Source organism: Mirounga leonina, unplaced genomic scaffold (genome assembly GCF_011800145.1).
Source record: "Mirounga leonina isolate KUSES-001 unplaced genomic scaffold, KU_Mleo_1.0 Mir_129, whole genome shotgun sequence".
Taxonomy (NCBI): domain Eukaryota; kingdom Metazoa; phylum Chordata; class Mammalia; order Carnivora; family Phocidae; genus Mirounga; species Mirounga leonina.
The window spans coordinates 14,060,514-14,070,137 of NW_023270323.1; the positions used below are offsets into that span (position 1 = coordinate 14,060,514).

Genomic DNA, 9,624 nt, shown 5'->3' on the forward strand with positions numbered 1-9,624 from the left:
ACTGTTCTTAATACAAAGGACTCGCAACTTCCCTCCTATAACCCCAGGAACAGAAGGGATAGTAAGCAACCTCCATAATATTCTGCTCAAGAATGTTTTAAGGCATCCTAAAGGAAACATTCTCCAACAGAGTCTGTTTTGTTATGTGTTCAATAACCATATGTTCATTTCTATGTGGATAATGTGCAGCATAATAGATACCTGCAATGATTCGAGGAGAAGGCAATTATCGACTCAAGGGGGTTTTACTGATTAGACTCTGAATGGCTCAAACATGACCAGAACTCCAATTGGGCATTATTAAAAGTTTGCTTTGATTCTTGGGTATTTGTCCTTTTGTGCATAACTAGCTTCTAAAAAGCACACACTACCTCCCATGTTCGGTGGGATGCTACAATTAGTTATAATCCAAAAACACAATGTCATTTTACATTTGAATAAACCTTACTAAACTTGCTCCCAACTGAATACTTTTCACACATAAAATCATAACTTTAATTCAAAATAAGTCCTCTGAGACATTTACAGGGCAGTAAATGAGGCTAGTGAATGTATAAATGAAAAAATGAACAATGCAGTTCTACAATGCAGGTAGATAAAGAGAACCTGAAAAGTAAAATGGGAAAATATATTCCTGGACAATCCCTCTGTTCCATGGGAAAAAGGAGGAGGGAGAGTTAACCAACAATAATAATTTCATCAACTGTTATAGAAAATTCTAGCTAACTTGGTTCTCACAAAAGCCTATGTAGCAGGTGGGGGTAGAAGATCATTAATCACAGACAAAGCTACTGGGGTTTAGAGAGCATATCTTTTCCCCAAGGTCATATAATTACCAAGACTCCTTCATTCAACATATATTTATGTGTCAGGTACCTAGAATTAAAACAATGTGATAGGGGCGCCTGGGTGGCTCAGTCGGTTAAGCATCTGCCTTCGGCTCAGGTCATGATCCCAGGGTCCTGGGATCGAGCCCCGCATCGGGCTCCCTGCTCCGCGGGAAGCCTGCTTCTCCCTCTCCCACTCCCCCTACTTGTGTTCCCTCTCTCGCTGTGTCTCTCTCTGTCAAATAAATAAATAAAATCTTTAAAAAAAATAAAAATAAAAAATAAATAAATAAAACAATGTGATAGAACAGAGAATGACTAGGTAACTATTAAATATTGAGTGATCAAGTGAAGTCCTCTCTAGAGTAATGGCATTTTAGCTGAAATCTAAGACAGAGGCTCAGCCAAGAAAGATCAATAGGAAAAGCCTACCATGGAGAGGCCACAAATGCAAAGGTGGGACAGAATTGGCTAGGTTCAAGAACCAAAAGGCTAGTGGGATGGAGAGATTGAGCAAGGAGTTCTGGAGAAGATGGCCCCCAGGATGATCCCCAAGGATCTCCATCTCTGGCATTCATACCCTTGTGTAGTCCTCTCCCACATTGTACAGAGTTGGTCCGCATTGCAGATATGATGGTATATCACTTCTGAGATTAGGTTATGAAAAACTGCATATCTCTCTCTCTCTCATCATCATCCACTCTGGGAGAAACCAAGTGTCATCACTTGAGGTCACCCAGACAACCTATGGAGAAGCTTATGTGGCAAAGAACCAAAGCCTATCAACGACACATAGGTAAGCTTAGAAGTGGATCTTTCAACCCCAATGGAGCCCAAGAAAACTGCAGGCCCAGCCAACATCTTGACCGTAACCTCAGAAGTCTCTCAACTAGGAGCCTCTGGCTGGCTAAGGAGGTTAAGTGTCTTGACTCTTAATTTTGGCTCAGGTCATAATCTCAGGGACCTGGGATCGAGCCCTGTGAAGGACTATATGCTCAGTGGGGAGTCTGTTTCAGATTCTCTCCCTCTTCCTCTGCCCCTCCCCCTGCTTGCGTTTTCCCTCTCCCTCTCTCTCTCTTTCTCTCTCTCTCCCCCCGCCCCCCGCAAATAAATAAATAAATAAATCTTAAAAAAAAAAGTCTCTCAACTAGGACTATTAAGTTAAGCTGCTCCTAGGTTCCTGACTCACAGAAACTGTGAAATAATGTTTGTTATTTTAAGCTGCCAACTTAAGGTAATTTGTTATGCAGCAATAGATAATACGAGTTCTAAATCAGTGATCTTTTCACTAGCCTGTGCTATTAAAAGAATCTTACTAGAAAGTCTTTTGTACTGTATTTAACTACTATAAGACTAGATTTTCATTATATTGGCTTGTTTGGTGAGGCCCACCTCTAATAACTGCAGAGCCTGGGATAAGAGTACAAATGAAAGCCCACATACAACGTGTCTAAGTATTTAAAATTTCTGACCAAGCTAACTAATTGCTAAATAAAATGTGTCTTATCCTTCTATATTGACAAACACACCTTTATAAGCTCCTGGAAGACCAGGTTCCCAGGTTTTTAGGAATTCAGTACATGAATATAGTAGGCCCAGATCCTGGACTCAGGTTAGTGGCATGCTCCCCCTTTTTTTTTTTTTTTTTTGTCTCGGGCTCTATTCTATACCTTAAGAAACCGTTACACACCCAAGTGAAATGCCCCAAACTACAAGTCCAAACTCAGTTCACATCCCACCATAAAGAGCTATGCTGTAGCTACCCCTGGGAAATAAAAGAGGTACACTGGACCAGGAAAAAGTCAGTAGAGGTCCTAGCAGTAGGTCTGGGACTTCTGGGGCAGAAATTCCTTGATCTCATATACCTAGTGCCTGGTCTAGACAAAGAATGGCTCTTCATGGGCATATCCCATTGACTCTGCAGACTCTTTGCCCCATTGAGAGGGATATAGGTGGAGGAAAGCCTTCTAAATCATGAGGCCTTTGGAAGTGGCCCCTCATGCCTGAGTCGAAGCACAGTACTGCAGAAATCCTCTCAAATAAGTAGAAATGGTGGTTTATTATAAGGTTTCTGAGATGTCCCACAGAACTCCAAAGAAGAGAAATGCACCAAGCATCAAGAAGCATCTTGAACCAAAGACTCAGAACTTTCTCATTTATGTCTCTCCACCTCTAACCTGTGATTTGATTTGCATTTTCTGTATGTATCACTTGCCCTCTCTCTAGACTCATTTTTTCTGCTTTTCTGGTCAGTATAGCAGAAAATAAGGCAACTAGAATTGTCAGCCATCCAAAGAGAATTCTCTCATTGGCCCAATTGGGCCAGATTCCAACTCTTAGACTATTCACCTGAGTCAGGGGGTAGGATTATATTGTATTAATAAACAGCAACAATGGCTGTAACCTTGAAGGCAGATGGGAGAGACTATTTCCTAAAGGAAAAGAGTCCTTCTTTTATTTGTGCTCAACATGTTCATATAAAGTAGAATTTTATTTATCAAGATTATAAACAACTGCAAAGTTTAAGTAACTCAAAGTTTTCACAAAGATTATTAAAGCAATGAAAAGTAACCTAGAAAATGAGCAAGAAGTCTTCAGGAGACTAGACGTCCAAAGAGAGTAGAGCAGGGTTGTCACATACAATTTTGCAGGTTGTGCAATATTCAACTTCTAGGATGCACCATTCATGATGACCCTATGTGACAGCACCAGTCAATGAAATGTTCAAGGAAGGAAATTGGCTTTTTGTGGAAGAGATTGCTTGGTCTTTAGTCATAAGCCTTTTGCATAAAAGTCATTACTTTTTTTAAAGCCTATATTTTCAAAATTTCTAGTTGTTTATAGTCTGCATACTCCAGTTAGCTGTACTGAAATTATCATTTTTAAAGTTATTTGCTAATTTAGATTTACATAAGATAGCACACATGATTTTTTTCAGATCAGCCTAAAACAAAACTGCAGTACTAATTTAAATGAGCTTCTGAGAAACAACCAGAATATGCATCCCTTTGGTCTTTTTCAGAGACAAAGCAGAGGTTTCTTGGGAGGAAATACCACTGACTCATCTTTGTAATATGAGCTGCTGAAGGATAAATTGCATGCATTAGAGCTCACCAGAAAGTCAAAGCAATTCACAGAAAACATATCAACTCACCATAAAGTTACAGGAAAAGTTTGCATATTTTCAAGAAACTTAATTGGTAAACCTGGTCTATCCTCCTGGGCATTTTAAGCATATAATCTCAAGCAATTCACTGGAAACCCAACTCAGCATAACCCTCAATTACTGAGACATTTCCCAATACTAAACTTTCAAAGCAAAGAAGAAAAAATGATCATAGGAATATAAAATATAACAAAAATTTCTCCATAAAAATAATTTTTCCAGGGGTGCCTGGGTGGCTCAGTCGTTAAGCGTCTGCCTTCAGCTCAGGTCATGATCCCAGGGTCCTGGGATCGAGCCCCACGTCGGGCTCCCTGCTCTGCGGGAAGCCTGCTTCTCCCTCTCCCACTCCCCCTGCTTATGTTCCCTCTCTCACTGTGTCTCTCTCTGTCAAATAAATAAATAAAAATCTTTAAAAAATAATAATAATAATAATTTTTCCACTGATAATCACCTCTTATATGGCCCTCCCAACATACTATGTTTGGAAAAATTCTGTGTTCCAAGTTGTAATTATTAAATATTATTTACTTAGTCAGTGATCATAGCTGTTATTCTGAGTTTCTGATTTAGCATATAACAAAATTATGGTCAAAAGCAAAGAATCTAATATTTCAGTTAATTTGGACAACCTCATTGATGTTAATAAAAAGCTCTATTACATTTTTTTAAATAGAGAAAATAATTCACTGGTACCCATTATTACATTTGAACCCATTAGAGTTCAAGGATCTCAGTCTAGAAACCAGAGTTCTAATATTATCGTAACTTAAATTTACTCTCTTAAACTTACATTCATAAGTATATACTAAAATATATATATACTGAAAAATTATACATTGAAAACATTCAAGATAGAGACCATAGTAATATTGGAATCACCAAAGACTAAAACTGTTAGTAACAAAAAAATATATATATTATTCGCAAAGTTTCTCAGTGAGGCATATAAAAGCATAATATATTCTCTCAGTGAACTTGGAGGACATGGGGAGTTAGAAGACATTTATTCATTCATCCAATCAGCAAGTAAATAGTGGACACCACTGGTGCACCAGACTTTGTTAAGTACTTGGAAATTAAAGACAAATCCCTACCCTCAAATTACTCACTAACCAGTGGGGGAGGGAGCTATAAATAAGTGCTACACTAGGCATTGATATTGAGTAGAATAGAGGCATGAGGAAGAAGTAGTCAACAATATTTGGAGTTTTAGGAAAACCCAGCCCCCCCAAAATTAGAAGTTATTAGACATATTGACTTGGAATAGGCTATTCCTAGTATTAAGAGAATGGTTAGTGAAGAAACCAAAATACTGTCACAGTCTGGCATGCTTGGGGAACTGCAAGCAGGATATCGGTGACGCCATAGGCCTGGAAATTGGAGCAGGAGAAAAGGTACAGCAAGAGATAGGAACAGGAAAGTTTACAAAGTAAGGCACATACATTAAAAAGTTCGATGTAAAATAGAATACTATCAAAGTTATTATAGACTTACTCTAATAGGCAATGGAAATCCACTGTGGATTTTTTAATGAGTAACTGACACAATCACTATGCTTATTTTCTAATAAAATAAAACTAAATTAAAACCCTTGATACCAAAACTACACAAAGAGAGTACAAAAGAAAACCACAGAACAAGATTCCTCATGAACACAGTTATAAAAGTTATCAAAAATGAATAAATTGAACCCTGCAATATAAAAAAAAAAAATCATACACCAAAATCCTTTGGAGTTTATCAAAGGGATGCACAGATGGTTCAATATTTGAAAATCAATCATTGTAATTCACCATATTAACACTCTAAAGAAAAATGTATGATCATATCAATTAATGCAGAAAAAGCATTTGACAAATCTCATCATCCATTCATGATAAAAATTGCAGCAAATTAGGATATAGGAAAAACCTGATCCTCAACCTGAAAAGGGGCATCTACCAAAAAAAAGAACAAAACAAAAACACAAAAAACTACAGTTAACATCATATTTAATGTTGAAAGACTGAATGCTTTCCCCTAAGATTGTGAGCAAGGCAACAATGTCCAATCTCATCACTTCTATTCAACATTATACTAGAAGTTTTAGCTAGTGAAAAAAGGGAAAAGTAAAAGTCATTTAGATTTAAAAAGAAGAAATAAAACTGTCTTTATTCACAAACACCATGATCGTCTGTGTAGAATATGCCCCCCAGAATACCCCTGCAACTAAAAATTTTAGTAAGGTTATAGCATACAAGGTCAACAAACAAAAATTAATCATATTTCTATATATTAGCAATTTTCAAATGGAAAATAAAATTAAAAATGAATACCATTTACAATAGCGCCAAAAAAATTAAATACTTAGGTATAAATCTATCAAAACATATACAAACTTGAGCCCTAAACTTAAAGAAAAGAAATTCCTTTGGGGATCTGGAAAAAGGAGAAAATGATACCCAAGGGAGAGAAAATAAGATTTTCATCAGACATTTCAACATCAAACTTCATTCCAAAAATAAATTTGAGTAACATATTTAAGACACTTGTATTAGAGTTCTCTAGATGTGTATATATAGAGAGAAAGAGTTTCTTTTAAGGAATTGGTTCATGTAACTATGGAGCCTGGCAAGTCCAAACTCTGCAGGGTAGACCAGCAAGCTAGAGATTGAGAAGAACCAACATTGTAATTCAAACACTGCAGAATTCCCTCTTGTTTGGGAAAGGTCAGTCTTTTGTCTTATTCAGGTCTTCAACTGATTGGGTGAGGTCCATCTACATTTTGGAGAGCAATCTCCTTTACTCAAAGTCCACTGATAGGAATGTTAATCTAATCCAAAAACAACCACACAGAAACATCCAGAATAATGTTTGACAATATATCTGAGCATCATGGCCCAGCCAAGTTGACACACAAAATTAACCATCACAACACCCAAGGAAAGAAAATGTGAACTAAGAATTTTATATCTCCCAAAAATTGATTTTCAAGTATGAATGGCAAAGACAAAATGTTAACAACATTAAGAACTCAGAGAACAGTATGCCCATGAATCCTTCCTGAGGAATCCATGAATAGTGAGCTTCAGAAAACCAAAATAACCAGAGAAACATTAACATAAGAATTGGTAGAATTGAGCACTAGTAGCTTCTAACATTACAAAAGGAAAGACAACCTGACATGAGTTGCTTCCGGAAGGAACACCACACCACCAAAGGGATTAAATTTGAATATGATCAAACCCCTGGATCCAGCTGACCATTTACAGAAAACATAGAGCACAGAAGAAAACTGAACTGCCCCTTGAGTGTGCAATTAGCAAGAGCCAGAAAGTGGAAACTATAGGTTGCAGGACTCAATTTTTCAACAGATAAAGAAGAGATGAAAGAACAACCTACAGAGGAAAGAAATTAAATTCATAACAGATCTTTATATGCAAGATAAAACTAGTATTTAAGGACACACACTGGAGTGATAAAACTATAAAGAAATGCAATGAGGGGCGCCTGGGTGGCTCAGTAAGTTGAGCGTATGACTTGATTTCCACTCAGGTCATGATCTCAGGGTCATGAGATCAAGCCCCAAGTCTGGCTCTGTGCTGGGGACTTGTAGCCTACTTGGGATTCTCCCTCTGCATTCCTCTCTAGCTCTCTTTAAATAAATAAATAAATAAATAAATGCAATGAGTGATTATAATAAAAATTAGGATACTGATTACTTTTGAGGGTAAGGAGATAGTTGTGATTAGGATGTTTGTGAGCAGGACCATAATATGATGTTGGTAGGCCTGAGGTACTTTTGTCTTCCTGGTTTCTTATCACCATAAAAACTTTTTTAAGTTATGATTTATGACTGTATTGGTATAAAGGTGAATACATTCATATATTAATATTGTGTATTAAAACACTTTTTTTTTTCTTAAAAAAATTAAGGCATTTTCATGAGCCCTTAAAATATATCAAAATATTTTAAAAGAAATTAAAATATTTTCTTGGCCCCTACAACGATTGTGGGTCTCAGCACCTTGCCTACTGGACCTAGTGAATATGTCAGCTTGTTTCTGTTTTTCTTTCTTTCTCTCTTTTTTTTTTTTAATGGAACGCTTCACAAATTTGCGTGTCATCCTTGCACAGGGGCCATGCTAATCTTCTCTGTTGTTCTAATTTCAGTATATGTGTTGCCGAAGTGAGCACACATCAGCCTTGTCTCTGAGGTGGCTGATAAAGTTCTATTTCTTGAACTGGTTCCTAGTTGCACAAGTATTTGCCTTGTTCACTAAGATATTTTAAAAATATAAATATATTATACAAAGTAGAAAAACTTATACACTAAAAACTGTAAAACATTAATGAAGGAAATTAAAGAAGATAAATGGAAAGACATCCTATGTGCTTGAATTGGAAGAATTAATGTTGTTAAGATGTCCATACTACCCAAAGTGATCTACAGATTAAATGCAATCCCTATTAAACCCAATGGCATTCTTTACAGAACTTTTTTTAAATCCTAAATTCAAATGACTCCAAATAGCCAAAGCAATCTTGAGCAAGAAGAGCAAAACTAGAGGCATCAAACTTCCTGATTTCAAGAAATATTGCAAAACTACAGCAATCCAAACAGTATGGTATTGGCATAAAAACAGACATATAACCATCTTAATTCATTCAGGCTGCTATAACAAAATATACCACAGATTGGGTGGCTTATAAACAACAGAGATTTATTGCCCACAATTTGAAGGTTGGGAAGTCCAAGATCAAGGCACTAGCATGGTCACTTTTTAGAGAACACCTTCTTCCTTTTTCATAGCCAGTGCCTTCTCACTGTCCCCACATGGTTGACGAGATAGAAATCTCTCTGGAGCTTCTTCTATAAAGCACTAATTTGTTCAGGAGGGCTCCACCATCATGACTTTAGCACCTTCCAAAACTGCTACTTCCTAATATTATCTTTGGGGGTTAGTATTTCAACATATAAAGTGGGAAGGTGGGACTTGGGGGAGGGATACAAACTGAAAATTCAGACCATAGCATAAGCCAACAGAACAGAATAGAAAGTCCAAAAATAAATCCATGCCCAGAAATAAATCTTTGATCTTCAACAAGAGTGCCAAAAATACACAATGAGGAAAGGATAGTCTCTTCAGTAAATGGTGCTGGGAAATCTAAATATCCATACAATATAAGTATAAAATCAAAACCTTATCTCAGAATATATACAACAATCAACTTAAAATTCACTAAAGACAAATATAAGACTTGAGACAGTAAAACTACTAAAAGATAATATAAGGAAAAATCTTCTTGAGATTGGCCTGGGCAATGTTTTTTTCAGATATGACCCCAAAAGTGCAAGCCACAAAAACAAAATAGACAAATGGGATGGCATCAAACTAAAAAGCTTCTTCACAGCAAAGGCAATAATCAACAGTAAAAAGGCAACCTATGAAATGAAAGAAAATATTTGCAAACCATACATCTAATAAGGGGTTAATACTAAAAATATATAAGGAACTCAACCAATTCAATAGCAAATAAATAATCCAATTTTAAAATGGGCAAAAGATCAGCATGCCTGGGTGGCTCAGTCAGTTAAGCATCTGCCTTCAGCTCAGGTCATGATCTCAGGATCCTGGGATCGAGCCCCAC

The 9,624-nt window shown here is 36.7% G+C and overlaps 1 non-coding gene across 1 annotated transcript; it reads right to left on the bottom strand.

The window, feature by feature from the left end:
• Nucleotides 1-8,064: 8,064 nt before the first annotated feature.
• On the bottom strand, nucleotides 8,065-8,169 carry LOC118010925. Its single transcript, XR_004679348.1, has one exon. It is a non-coding gene; the product is annotated as a U6 spliceosomal RNA (small nuclear RNA).
• Between the last annotated feature and the right edge of the window lie 1,455 nt (nucleotides 8,170-9,624).